The sequence below is a fragment of the Myodes glareolus genome, chromosome 7 (assembly GCF_982192425.1).
Source record: "Myodes glareolus chromosome 7, mMyoGla1.1, whole genome shotgun sequence".
NCBI lineage: Eukaryota > Metazoa > Chordata > Mammalia > Rodentia > Cricetidae > Myodes > Myodes glareolus.
The window spans coordinates 86,972,724-86,987,346 of NC_142032.1; the positions used below are offsets into that span (position 1 = coordinate 86,972,724).

The 14,623-nt window shown below is 47.1% G+C and overlaps 1 protein-coding gene and 1 long non-coding RNA gene across 2 annotated transcripts in view; one reads left to right on the plus strand and one right to left on the minus strand.

Annotated features, from left to right (window-relative positions):
* The window catches only part of Xylt1 (xylosyltransferase 1), a 282,801-nt gene that overhangs the window by 243,100 nt on the left and 25,078 nt on the right, over positions 1-14,623 (minus strand). The gene's annotated exons all lie outside the window — the stretch shown is intronic.
* On the plus strand, positions 3,404-14,056 carry LOC146893438 (uncharacterized). The gene is made up of 3 exons (XR_015003046.2): positions 3,404-3,497; positions 7,713-7,872; positions 13,157-14,056. It is a non-coding gene; the product is annotated as an uncharacterized LOC146893438 (long non-coding RNA).

Consider the following 14,623-nt stretch of genomic DNA (forward strand, 5'->3'; position numbering starts at 1 on the left):
TTACTGCATGAATTGGTCTCTACTTCAACAGCTGAATCCTTCTGCGTGTATGCAAAGCTGAGGGTGGGAGGGGAGCTGGCCCTAGTCAGATCCCCCCAGGTCTGGACCCTGTACAAACTTCTGAAACAGAGGGCAGACAGCTGTTCTTGCACCCTGCCCCTCCTCCACACCGTGAGGCCAGTCTCTGCATTACATTGACGTTACATGCCATGACTTCCGGAGAACAGACTTTCCATCCAACACTAGGATCCCAAGAAGAGCACACACGCAGAGCGCGTTGACTTCGGCAGCACACCAGCACCGTGTCTCTCATCACAGCTTCTCGTATTTCATACCTCCTTCTTTTAAATATATATTTCATACAATATAATCTGATCCTGGTTTTCCCTCTCCCAACTCCTCCAAGATCCTCCCTACCTCCTTACCCACCCAAGTCCAGGCCTTCATTCTCTTTCTCTTTCAGCAAACAAACAGGCAAACCAAAACCAACCAACCAACCAAACAAACAAACAAAAAACCCCCACCAAATCAGAAGCCACAATATATAAGCAAAAGATCAATAAGACATAAAATGTGCAAACATAGCAATGTATGACAGAAAGTCTACAGAAACACTACTGAGTTCCATTTGTTGTTGACCATCTATTGTTGGGCATGGGGCCTGCCCGTCAGTGTGATTAACATCCTCAGTAACACTCCATTTGAGAAAGAGAAATTTTCCTTTGTAAGTAGATTGTCAGTTGGAGATAGCTTCTTGTTAGCGATGAGGACTCATGTCCACTATACCCTCATAGTGCTGGGACCCTGCTTGACTTGAATCTGTTAGACTCTGTGCAGGCTACCAGTCTCTTGAGAGTTCATATGTGCATCAGTTCTGTTGTATCTGGAAAATACAGATTCCTTGATGTCACCTCTCCCCTCTGATTCTTACAATCTTTCTGTCTCTGTCTCCTTTTCCATAGAGCATCCTGAGCTCTGGGGGGGGGGGGGGCTTTGATGAAGATATCACATTTATGACTGAGTGTTCCAAAATCTCTTACAGTCTGCACATTATCCAGCTCTGGGGTCTTGGTACTAGTTCCCCTCTACTGCAAGAGGAAGTTTCTCGGATGATGGTTGAGCAAGACACTGACCTATAGGCATAGCAGACTATCATCAGGAGTCATTGATTGCTATATTGCTTTAGCAGAAGAATAATATTTGGTTTTCCCTAGACCCTGTGTTCAGCATGGGGTCCATCTTGTGGTGTGGGCTTTAAATCCAATCAGATAGTGGTTGGTTACTCCTACAACTTCTGTGACACTATTGCACCTATATATCATACAGACAAGTCGCTATTGTAGATCAACTGGTTTGAGCTGGTCTGGTGTTTAGTTTTCTTCTCTGGTAGCAATCAGAGTATTTTTCAGAACCATGAACACTATAGGGCTGAAGGCTCCAGTTAGGCAGCAACCCAGACTTCTCTGTGTTCTATAAGATATGTAAGTGCTGTCTTCAGCAACAGGGCCTTACTGTCAGTTTACAGAGAGCAGCCATTAGCTTTGGCAATAGCCCACACTGTTTACAGGTTTCCCCAGGACCCCTTTGGTCAGTGACTCAAATAGATGTAACCCAGTCATGGAATTTGAGGTTTTACTTGGTGATGAGAGAGAGAGAGATCTAGTTGGGGCACTGTCTCCCCCATTATTTGGTGACTCCATTTGGATCTCTTTCATACATGTATGTACTTTAATAAGATTCTACAGTGGTAGATTCCCATAGGACCCCTCATTGGCCCTCAGGGTTAGCTGTCCCACTCTGACCCCCTCTTACACTCTTTTACCCCCCTCTTACCTCTCTCTTCCTTCTCCATGTTTCACAATTTCAAACACACATACATTTTTATTAAACCCATTCCCCCATTGTCTCCCCTTCTTCAAATTCCTCCTCTATCCTCCCATTACATTTTTTTATGGAACTATTACTCTGTCACAATAATAAACTACCCGAGGCTGAGTAACTTCATGAAGAAAAGGTTTATTTAGCGCACAGCTCTGGGAGCTCAAGGTGCTGAAATCATCTTGTACTTTTATAACAACCTTCACATGAAAACAGACCAGGAGTTTCACAAGAACATCCTCCCTTCCTTCCACCAGCTTCAAGGGTTTCCACTAGCTCTGCTCCTCCCACCTCCTGGCATTAAAACACAGAGAATCGAGCACTTCCTAACACGTGGATCTCTGGAGAACAACACAAAATCCACAGTGGAGAGGCTAGAAACTCAAGATAGAAGAGTCACCACTGCAGATCCTAGGAGAGAAAAACCTCCAGTCAGCATCTGTATCTCCCATCCACCTGTTCTTCTTCAACAGGATCTTACATGTCCATCCTATTCAGAGAATATATTAAGTGGGTATATTTTCCCTACTCTTAGAGTGCAATTTGGCCTTATAACAGATAAATTTTCTAGAAATTTCCACCTTCCAGCCCGTTAGATGATAGCTACCACAAAGAAGCATTACTCCCTGAAGTGACCAAGCTGTGGATACACACGCACACGTGCCTACCTACACACACGAGTAAATAAATAATGTGAAAGAAAGGTTAAGCAAAATACTAGAGCATGTGCCCACAACACTAGCACTAGGGAGGCAGAGAGGGCTTGACCCCTGGACTTGCTGGCCCGCTGGTCTCACTGAATTGGTGAACCTGTAGTTCGGTGCAGCCCCTGTTTCAGAAAATAAAGTGGAAAGTGTTAGGTCTCAAAACTGGGACAAATGACTGAGGGGTCCATTAACATATCAATGTGGACCTGACCACCTGGTTCCCCCATCATCCTTCAGTCCCAACCCTACCCGTTACAGGGTATGGCTGACATATCCAACCCCCTACCCTAAATTTCTCCAGCCCAGGAGTCGGGCTGCCCTTCTGCTAGATGCCTTTCCTTATATAATACAGCCATTTTGGTTACCTGGGCCTTTCGTCTACCCTTTACCCGCCAGATCTCTTGGCCCAGGTCAGTCTCTTGGTCAGCGTGTCCTCTCTCCTTTTCCCCCATTTCTCTCATCACACGGTCCAGCTCTCTGGCCATGTCCACTCCAGATTCTCCCTGATGTCCATACCTCTGGCCATGCTCTCCCTTATATCTATAATAAACTTTCTCCTCTACCACACCCAGGAGCACTCAGGCCCTTTCCTGTGTATTTCTTTTTTTCATTCAAATAGCAATTGAGAAAGACACTTAACGTCAACCTCTGACCTCCAAACCGTACCTTGACTTCTACCTTTCCTCTGCATTACTGCAAACCTAGTACTGGTATGGGAGAATTGTCTGTATTTTTGTCAATCATATTTTAATAAAACGCTGATTGGCCAGGCAGGCAGTATAGGCGGGAAAGCCAGACAGAAAGTAGAGGTGGAGCAAAGAGACTGGGAGTATTCTGGAAAGCAGGAAGCTCCCTCCACAGTTCTGCCCAGACCACCGGAGAGGAAAGATGTAAGCTGCCCAGCTGAGAAAGGTACTGAGCCGTGTGGCTAACGTAGATAAGGATAATGGGGTAACATAAGTTATAAGAACTAATAAGCAGCCTGACCTAATGAACCAATCAGCTTTATAACTTATAGAGATCTCTGTGTGATTGATTTTCTCTGGGACTTGCTGGTTGTGGGGTACTGGGCGGGACAGAAACCCCAACAAGTCAGTCATCCCTCACACTACAAATGGCGCCCAACGTGAATAACTGAATCCCTTTTCTCATGGGTGCTGGGGATCAAACTCAGGCCTTTGTGCTTATGCAGCAAGCACTTCCCTGACTGAGGCAGCTAACTCCCCCACATAACAAATACATTTTTTTTTAAAAAAAAAAGTTCACCTATCTAGCACCTAAAATCATCTCAGACATGTAGCACAAATAATAAAAACCCAGAGACAGATATTGGGGTTAAACCCGAAAACCATAGAAGCAAAGCAGCCAGGCCACTGGAGAAGCCTTGCCTCTCTACCAAGGCTGGGCAACTGTAGACAAATCAGACTAAGCAGCCAGAGCCTCTCTCTCCTCCCATTTTATATTCCCTCTAGTGCAGAAATTAAAAGAGTGACTCCCTAGGATTGGGATCAAAGGTGTGAGCCACCACCACCTGGATTTGTTTCTGCATTGACCTTGTGTAGCCTGGGGTGGCCTTGACCTCACAGAGATCCATCTGCCTCTGTCTCCCAACTCCTGGGATTAAAGGTGTGTGCCACCACTGCCTGACCTCCAGTGGCTTAGCTTTGTCCTTCTGATATTCAGGCAGGCTTTATTTATTAAAACATACATAAAGTATCACTATACAGGTACACGTGGGGAAACAACTGCTCAAGCTTCGAGGATGCCATGGAACCTAGGTTCTTTCCACCCACAGAAGTCATTTTCCACGGGGCACCTAGAGCAGCCTGAGCCACAGAGCACATCCTCTGAAGCCCAACAGGAACCTGACTCTGCTGCTTCCGCGCTGTTTGTTTCCCACCGACATAAACCTCGGAGCCTCAAACAGTCCCGCTGTGAACTGGAGCTGGATATGGAGATGTTGTGAGAATTCAGAGATGGGCAGGACTTGGCCCAGACCCAAGGCACAGCAGATGCTCTCCAAATGACCACAGCACTAATTGCAAACCCGTCATTAACGAGAGTCATAATTATGTTCCTTGCATGTCCTTTGATCTCTCCAAAGGTGCTAAAAGCATCATAGAGGATCTGGGCTTCTGATCCAGCTGCATTCCCCTCTAATCACCTACATAGCCCCCCCACCCCCACCCCTGTTTGCCCAGAGCCTTCAAGGACATCTTGGAAGAATTGGCAGTTTTCTGCTGGTCTCACCAAACTAGGTCTCCCTCTTCCTCCTTTCTCTTTATTTTTTGTTTTAAAGGCCTTCTGATTAACCATCTTCCAGAAGGGAGGAGGGGGAGAGATTACAGCAAATGTTCCTCACACCAGTCCTGCTGCGTGGGGAGGCGTACTCAGACTCAATCAGCTACCTGCAGGGTCACAGGCTTGCAGTTCCTGCCAGCACTGATCCAGGGAGCAGGGCAGCTGCAAAGCTTCCCTGAGTGGCCTGTGGCCTAAAAACCCCAATAGCCCTGGGGGTCGGGGGAACACCAAACCCAAACCCAGACAGGATGAAAGTGTCAGCTGCTGCGGAGAAATTAATGACCTGAAGATGTAAGGTCCGACCATAGTCCTCATCTAGAGGGATTCCAAATTTCTCTCTGAAACCTCCTCCGCCCAAGCAGATTTAAGTCTCTTTCTTTGTTTAAGAAATCATTAAAACAAGAGCTGGGAGAGGGCTCCATGGGTAAAGTTCTTGCAAGCATGAGGAGCTGAGGCTGGATCTCATCAATTGTGTGAAGCCAGATGAACAAACCCCAGCACTCCTAACGTGAAATTGTGAGGCAGGGACCAGGGGATCTAGGAAGCTTGTGGGCCAGCATGCCTGGCATGTGTAGCAGGGAACTTGAGACCTGGTCTCAAACAACATGAAAGGCCTAGACTGACACCAAGATTACCCTCTGACCACAGTAGGAAGGGGGTCACATCACTTGGGTTTCCTTTTTTCTAGAACTGTACTTCAGGGCCAGGTATGCTAAGTTACAGTGCTCCATCCCAAAACTAAAACAGGTGATTTGTGGGGAAGGGTGGGAAGACAGCTCAGTGGCTAGTGTTTGCTGTGTACCCCCACCAGGCACACGTGTGTGCACACCACATATACACATGCACTCACAAAACGGTGGGTGCTGTAAGGGTGAACGCTGTGTGTCCATTTGATAGAGCCATGGTACACCCAGAGTAAACATGATTTCTAGGTGTGTCTGTGATACAAGTCATAATTAAATCCACAGAATGGGTAAAGGGCACGGACTTCTCTTAATGAAGTGAGTTCATTCAATTCCTTGAGTCTAAAATAGAGAAGAAATGAGGGAGAAGTTTGTCCTTTTATTGCCTCACCGATAAAGCTGGAACACCCAGTTTTCTCCAGTCCCAAGATCAGGGCTAACATCATCAACGCTTCTGGTTCTCAAAACTTTGGACTGAGACTCGTGCTCACGACCAAGCCTTCCTGGGTCTCTATAGCCTCTGTAATTATGTAAGCCAATCCTGCTAATACATTTATGTTCGCACATCTGTCCGTATCTCTCCATTACACCCCTTCATCCACATATATGCACACATACGTGTGTGCGTGCATGCACACACACACTCACAGAGGAGAGAGAGAGAGCAAAGGAGAGAGAGGGAGAGAGGAGGAGGAGAGAGAGAGAGAGAGAGAGAGAGAGGTGGGATAGGGTGGGAGAGTGATCTGTCCTCCTCCATTATTATTCACAAAGCATTGATTCTTTACATACATTCTTTACATACAATGGTGCTATATCTGCATACAATGTACAAACATCCTGTCCTGCTCTTGTGATCATCTATAGGTAACTTATTCTACTCAATATCTCATAAATACTGTGAAAACTGCCACTATCCTCTATCATGTAGGAAATGATAATAAAGAAAAGATTTAGCATAACACTATAATAAATAAAACATGGAAAAATTAAGTAAAAAAAATAACAAACTGGGCTGGAGAGATGGCTCAGTGGTTAAGAGCATTGCCTGCTCTTCCAAAGGTCCTGAGTTCAATTCCCAGCAACCACATGGTGGCTCACAACCATCTGTAATGAGGTCTGGTGCTCTCTTCTGGCCTAAGGGCATACACACAGACAGAATACTGTATACATAATAAATAAATAAATATTTAAAAAAATAACAAACTAAAGAATATATGAGTAAATAAAATAGGGTTTACACCAGAGAATCAGTGGGCAGATTTTGATATGAGATCTGGTAAGAAGAACTTGGCTTTGTGCCCGCTGCTCTTTCCGTTGTTGTGGTCAAACCACGGTCAACGGCAACCAACTGAAGATAGGAAGGGTTTACTCTGGCTCACAGCAGGGTGACATGGTCGGGGAGGCGTGGCAGCAGGAGCGTGAGGCAGCTGGTCACACTACACCCACAGTCAGGATATAGAGGGGATGTTGCTACCCAGCTTGCTCTCTCCTTTCGATTCAGTCCAGGACACCAGCCCATGACATGGTGCCAGCCACATGCGGGGTAAATCTTCTCTCATCCATTACCCCAATCTATAAAGTTCCTCCTAGACATGCTCAGAGTATTGTTTCCACGGTGATTATAAATACCATCAAGCTGACAATCAGGATTAACTTTCACAGACTCTGTGGGCCAGAAGGTCCCTGTAAAGACTGCAGTCTGCAGGTACAATGCCATGTAGCCACAGATACAAGCTATTGAATGGGTGTGACTGTGTCCCAATAAAACTTTATTTGAAGCAGAGCGAGCTCTATCTATATCTGGACCTGAGGTCACATTTTGCTGATCCTGGACTTTGTGAACAATACTTACAACATTCTGGAAAGTATGTGGTATCACACAAGGCTTTTATGACCACAGACTTTGGCTGGGCAGGTCTCGGGTGGGGCCTGAGATTCAGCAGTGCTAGTATGTTCTCAGGCTGACACTACAGCTCTTCTTAATGTATTTTGAGTTGCAAAGGAGAACATGCCTCCCTTCCAAAGAAGAGGAGGAGGAGGAGGGAGGAGGAGATCTATTTCATCTAAACCCTACTAAAACCCAAGTTAAGACGCCCTTAGCAGAACTCAATCTAGGAAAGTAATTTATTTTCTCATCACCCAGGAAGAGTTACGCAATTTAGGCTCATCTTCCAAAGAAGATGCCATGTCATTGTTAATCAAGGATGGAACTAACTGTCATTATCAGAAAGCAGAAGGCCCAGCAGTTTTGAAGCTCGGCATCCTCTGGATGCTATTACAGCAGCCTAGAACAAACAATGCAGGTAAGCGAATACATTCAAAGGTAGGCCATGGATAGTAAGCCATCGCCAGACAAATGCTAAATTAGCAAGTGTGGAACTAAGTATCCTCTATGAAAGTGAATCTTCTGGACTGCTGGGGACTACTGCCAGCAATTCCAGCATGGGAGAGGCTGTAGGAATACTGGTCCTGGATCACTCTGGATTTGTATTAGAGAAGTTTCTATGAGACCAGAGCTGAGCTCCTCCCAGTGTGCTGTGAAGACGCTAAGCAGACAGGAAGGTGCCAGTTTTTAGACTTCACACGCAGCAATCCCTGCTTAAGCGCTCTTCCTTTTGGTTCACAATAAAATCAGAAATGAAATTTCCACTCAGGGACCAATGATTGTTGAATAACGAAACCAACTTTGGAAAACAGTTCCAAGTTTGTTTGTTTAAAAAAAAAAAGAAAAAAAGAAATTAAGTGTAAATTTGCCGTATGACCCACAATTTCACTTCCCAGAATCTACTGCAGAGACATGGAAACATAGATGGGGACGTGCAGGTAATTGCTCGCAGCAGAACTACTGGCAACAGGCAAAACATAGCTACAATCCATCAGCCACTGCGGGACGAATCACATAACCCGGGAGAGAAGTATAGCTCTCACAGGTATAGTCAGAGATGAGGCAAGCGGTGCCAACACAGCACAGGCTTCCTGCCTGAGAAAATGCCTAGGCTGGAACTTGATGCCAAAGGCAGCGGGTGACTTGTTGCCTGGACACAATTCGGAGAGGCTTAAGAAATCTTACCAGGCTGGTGAAAATATCCTGAAACTAACTTTCAGGGATGGGCAACTCAGCTCTGCGAATTGACTATTACTGGCTGAGACATAAAATGTACACATCTCACGGTATATAACTCATAAATCAGTATTTTTTTTTAAATAAAAGGCTATGGGTTGGGGTTGTAGCTCGGTGATAGAACACTTGCAGAGCATGCGTGAGATCCTGAGTTCAACCACCACACTGAAATGGAAGGAGGAAAGTAATGGAGGAAGGGAGAAAGGGAGGAGGGAAGGGAGGAGAGAGGGAAGGAGGGAGGGAGGGAGGGAGGGAGGAAAGCAGCCTGGTTAGGTTCTATGGTCCGGTCTCATTCTTTTTCAAATTTCAGTACACTCGCTAGTAACCCTACGAACTTGGCAGTTATCACACAGTGAAAGGCACACTGGCTATTCCACATTGAGCCTGTCTCGGACGAATGCTTTGACCTTTGGATGGCGGACACTGAATTGATCTGTCACCAGAGAACACAATGCTCTGAGGCACAGCACCTCAAACTCCAACCCAAGCCCAGCCTTCCAGCTTGAGAGGCCTGACCCCAGATGGAGTCAGGCATGAGGCTCATGAAGCAGGAGTGAGGCCTGCAGGGCCACTGGCTGCATTGAAGAGAGGAAAAAGAAAACCTCCCACACTAGGGTCATGCTCACCACCACGCCCACCATTAACCTCACATACACCCTAGATGGAACCCCAAAAAAGTGAATCTGTTGTTATGTCAGAAGAAACTCTGGTAGACGCACAAAAAAATGAACCCGTGGAGGATGGAGCTCCAAGTCGGTTCATTACCATTATCTCCCTGTGGAAAAGCACTGGTTTCAGCTGGTGGGAAGAAACCATCAAAACATCCAGATGTAAGGGTAGGAAGTGTGATCTAGAAGGAACCTCACTCTGCTGCTGCTGTGGATCTTCTCTTCACCATCTTCAGACACCACACACACACACACACGGTTGTCTGGGTGCTGGGCCGGAAAACAAGACCACAAGATCGTCAAACAGGGGCTCTTCTGACCGATAGTGTCTCTCTAGCAGCCCCGGAGGTATCTGATGAGGAACACCAGCCTCATGCATAGGCCCACTAATCTCCTTCTTCCTTTTTATTAAAAAAGAAAAATATCCGAGACACTGCAGAGTACCCCACAATCTGAACTCTGTTTCTTGCCTTTTCTCTCTTGCTGGTCTTTCCCACTGGAGCGCTGGATAAGCTTATCATGGGCAAGCAAACTAAGTCTGAGCTTTGATCCCTTCCAAAAATCCATTTGGCGCCTTTAACATTTCATTTGGCAGACTGAATCCTGGACATGAATTTATGGGGCTGGGTTTACCCTTAACTGAGTATTGCATAAATCCCGTTTCTGTGTCTGTGCCACTGTGTTTTGGGTTTCTAAGCTCAGCCTTCATCTGAGTGGACAGCCCCAGGGTGACCCGCTCCGAATCAGAAACCGTGTCCTTTTCCCACCATTGACTTTTGAAGATTGTCCCAAAACCATCCATGTCACCAGTGTCTCGGGACATTACGCTGGGCATGTCCCATACTGAGGCACACCCCAGACTCCAAGAAGACACCACACCACACCCACACCCACACATATGGATCTTTCCAGAAACCACCTCACTCCACATCCATTCCCAAATTCCCCTTCTTCCTGGCTACAGCCAAGGAGGTCTGTACTCAGTAAGGTACTTCACTTTAACCCTTAAGTATGAGACAAAAAAGGGATGGGGGTGCCTCAGAATGTGAAAATGGAAAAGTCATAAAGAAAAGTGGGTAGAGGAAAAATAAGGAAAAAAAGATCTGATCAGAGACAAGCTGGTTCCCTTTATTTTCTTTAACCCAAGAGTCCAGCTTTCCTTAGGAGTGTGTGTGTGTGTGTGTGTGTGTGTGTGTGTATGTGTGTATCCATCAGAGAGCTTCCTGTCACTTTCTTCCCAGCCCTGGGATTACAAGCACATGCTGCCACATCTTACTTTGTTATATGGGTTCTGGAAGTGAACTCGGGTCTTCAAACTCCCTTGTCTTCAATTATTTAACAGACCTCAGCAACCCTGATTATATACTATCGATGTGGCCATTAATGAACATAAAAGGCAGGGATATGAGAAGTCTGTGTTGCACAAAGTCGGTGGTCAGTGGCGCTTGGCTGCACAGCCATGGTACACCTAACCATCTTTGCCGGCCAGTCCCTCTCAGCATGACTCAGAAGGCCAGCAGAGCACAGTCGGCACACGCCAAGCGAACAAGACAAGGTTGTGCCATGTGAAAGCAACAACCAGCTAAGAGAGGGTGCTTCCTCGCCTCCTGGCATCTGTCCCAGCAATGGACGCCCACAAAAACTCTCCAACCACAGACTTCACACAAATTCTTCCAGATAGAGGAGAAATGCAAGAGAAATGGCTAACAGGCCAAGCCCTGCACCCAAGGCAAAGCCAGGGGAGTGCACTCAGTTCCGGAACTTCCCTTATCCAGAGCAAAGCCCTTCTCCAACCCTGTGCTTCAGGGCCTCTTCTCTGCCTCCTACTACACAAGTGAGTTCTTCAGAAGGCAGAGGCAGCTGCTGTAAATCTAGGCGCCTGTGAGACAGGGCTCTCTGAGCTATTTCAGGCTCCGTCCCCGTCTGAAGGCGGCTGTGGTTTTGGTTACATCTAAGTTTGGTCTCAGAGATTGGGGAGGGAAAGGCCTTGGGGGAGGAAAACAAATCTCAGACTCTTTACTGGTACATCCAACCCATCCTTTGGAGCATCTTACAAAGCTCTTACTCCTACTCCGTGCTGAGATCCAGCAGTTGGCAGAAGAAAATTCAGTATACTAAAAGACCAGTAGTAGGCTGGGGCCATGGCTCAGCATGGGGCTCTGAGTTAAATACCCAGGACCCATATGGGGGAAAAGAGCAAGGTATGGTGGTATGTGCTCGAGATGCCAGCAGTGTAGAGGCAAAGAGAGGAGGAGCCCTGGGTCTTGCCAGCCAGCCTGGCTAGTCTATTTGACATTTCCTGATCAGTAAGAGTCACCGGCTTGATAAAACTAGGTGAACAATCCCTGAGGAACGAGAACTGAATTCAGCCTCTGCATGTGCACACACAACCCTGAGCTCGCCTGCCCATACACAGATGCCGAAGCTTCTCCAGAGTTCAGGACTCTGATGTTTCTTCTGTGACTTTCACCCCCATCATCCACCCACGAGCAACTGAGAACAGAGCACAGCTCCCAACTGGTAGGTCACCAAAGGTGGACAACATGCATGGCTTCGTTCGCTTCCTCCTGAAGGCACACGGAGGGCGCACACATCTTCCCCAGCTCAGAGAGCAGGCGCCAGAGCCTCAGAGAGGTGAAGTGACCTGCCCAAAGCCACAGAGGCAGGGATGAGGTATAGGGAACCAAATCTCAAGATGGTTTGCCGTTAGAGCAGAGCTTCCCAACCTCCCTAATGCTGTGACCTTTAAAACGCTTCCTCATACTCTGATGACCTCAACCACAAAATTATTTTCATTGCTACTTCACAACTGTAACTTTGATACTGTTGGGAACCATAATGAACACATCTGATAGGCAACCCTGAAAAAAGGGTCGTTCAAGTTCAAAGGGGTGGCGACCCACAGACTGAGATCCACTGTTCTGGCTCCTTGCGATACCAGCCATCCTGGCCATCCCCAGTTTTCCTGGAGTTCTGATTGACACCGCCCATTGCTGAGCCTCCCAGCACACAGTCAGGATAGTATCAGTGCTCACTGAGATTGGGCTTGAGCATGCTATTTAAAACTACTGTGATTACATACAGCTTCGAAGATGTGAATAAAGAATGAGGTCTGCTATAAAAACGGAAAGCAGAAACGGACCCTGGAGAGGGGGTTCCTGGAATTAGGGACCGGAGTGCAGAAAGCAATGAGGTTCAGACAACCCGAGAGCAAAGACGTGGCCTCGGTGCACCTCCGGTAATGAGACGCACAGAGCACTGGGAAGCAGCTCAGAAACACAATTTCAGTTCAGCAACACCTGAACTATTAAGCGCACAACACAGAAGACAGGGAGTTACACATCTCGGGTTAGAGCAGGAGGAATGATGCTCCATTCCGTTCACCTTGTAAAACATGGAGAACTGTCCAGGAGGCCAAGCAGGCAGAATCTTGACAACTGTGGGAATGGCTGATTTTGCCTACTCCCTGGAGGGGTGCCCATGCTGAATGGTCTCTATGGATCTGCTCACTCAATCCTGAAAGGATTCTTTGGTACAGACAAAATATGAGAGCCATTTTACAGATAGGAAAACTGAGAGGAGGGAAAACTGTGCACTCGGGCCATCTTGCCATGGGTTTCAGTGGTCAGGTTACACTTGTAACATTCTCCACAAAGAACATCAAAGATTATGCCAAGGCAGGAGAAAAACCATGCTTGCCAAAATCCTAACATCTTAGACACAGGCAGAGCTCTGGAGCCATCTGGGCTGGTGTGGGGAGTTAGCAGCCTGCTTCTCACTTGGATGCTATTCCTCTAGGGCGAATCTCCCACATGTGGCCACAGAAGCCGGCTTTCCAAATCCAGAGTCCTTCGCCTACAATCGTACTTGGCTCCACAGAAACCAGAAGGCATCTGGGGACGGGAGATCTTTATCATCCAAATGTTCTTGGAGCTGTGCCAGGAAACTGTCCCATGTGGAGCCAGTGTGCACGATGTCACCTCCATGGACTTGGTCTCTGCTGGTATCCACACTGCAAGGCAGCGCCACATCCCTCTTGGAGCAGTGCCCCAAGACACATCAGCAGCCCAAGCAGGCTCCTGCCTCTTTCTAACGGGGAGAGAGCACGCTTGACACAGAGGATGTTTCAAAGGCCCGTCCCGACATCTACCATTTCTAGAAAGTTATTCTTGGAGGCAGGAGAACCTTTCCGAAACGTGGAAATATAAACCTGCCAAGTCGTGGGAATCCAGCAGAATTCACTCCCCCGATGCCTAGACTTTTAACAGCATTTCCTCAAGGCCAAATCAGCCTTCTAGAATTTGCAGCAAAGGGGCTGAGTAGTGGGAGCCATGGTGAGCTGGCCTGGGGAAGGGGTGCACCCATATTCACTAAGAAGACCCTTGAAGCCAAATTACCAGAGGAAGGTAAATAATCACACAAAGAACCAAAAAAAAAAAAAAACTTCAGAAAAAAATAGATAAAATCAATGCAAGAAATGGAATGTCCTTCAACTGCACAGGAGAAGAGGCTCAGGCTCCAGTCAACGCTCAAAGAAGTCTAATGAGGTTGGGGTGTGGTTCAGTGGCAGAGCAGCTGCCTGGCAGGCAGAGGCCCTGGGCTCCCAGCACTGCAAAATGGGGAAGAGAAAGGAAGATTGAGGAGGAGTAGTGAAAGAGGGAGAGAGGAGGGAGGGAAGGAAGAAGAGAGGGTAGAAGAGAGGGGAAGGGAAGGGAGAGTAAGGAAGAAAGGAAGGAAGGGAGGGAGGGAGAGAGAGAAAGGGGGGAAAGGAGAGGAGGGACAGATAGAGGAAGAGAGGGAGAGAAATAAAGGGGGAAGAAAAGGAGAAAAAGAAAGGAGGTGAAGAGAAAAGGAGTGAGAAATAAGAGATCTGTAAACAGGTCTGTGTTCTAGAGAGGGGAGATGGAGGAGCGAAGAGAAAGGACGCAGGGAGATGTAGAAAAGGAAAAAGAGACGGCTAGCAAGGGAGGAGAGAAAATGATAGGAGGGGAGAAGGATGGAGTGATAGGAAAGGAGAGAGAAAAGGAGAGAAGGAGAGAGAGAAGAGAGAGAAGAGAGAGGAAGAGAGAGAGAGAGAGAGGAGAGAAGAGAAAGATGCTATTCTAGGATATTCCAGAAGTGAAATCCAGGCACTGTGAGAGGGCCCCAAGCCCATCAGTATGGTCCTCTACCAAAAGCTCTCCATAAGGACATCCCTGAACATTTCCATCACCATTTTTTTCATCCACGGTGGTAATCACCATAAAAGATAGGGAGGACAGTCTT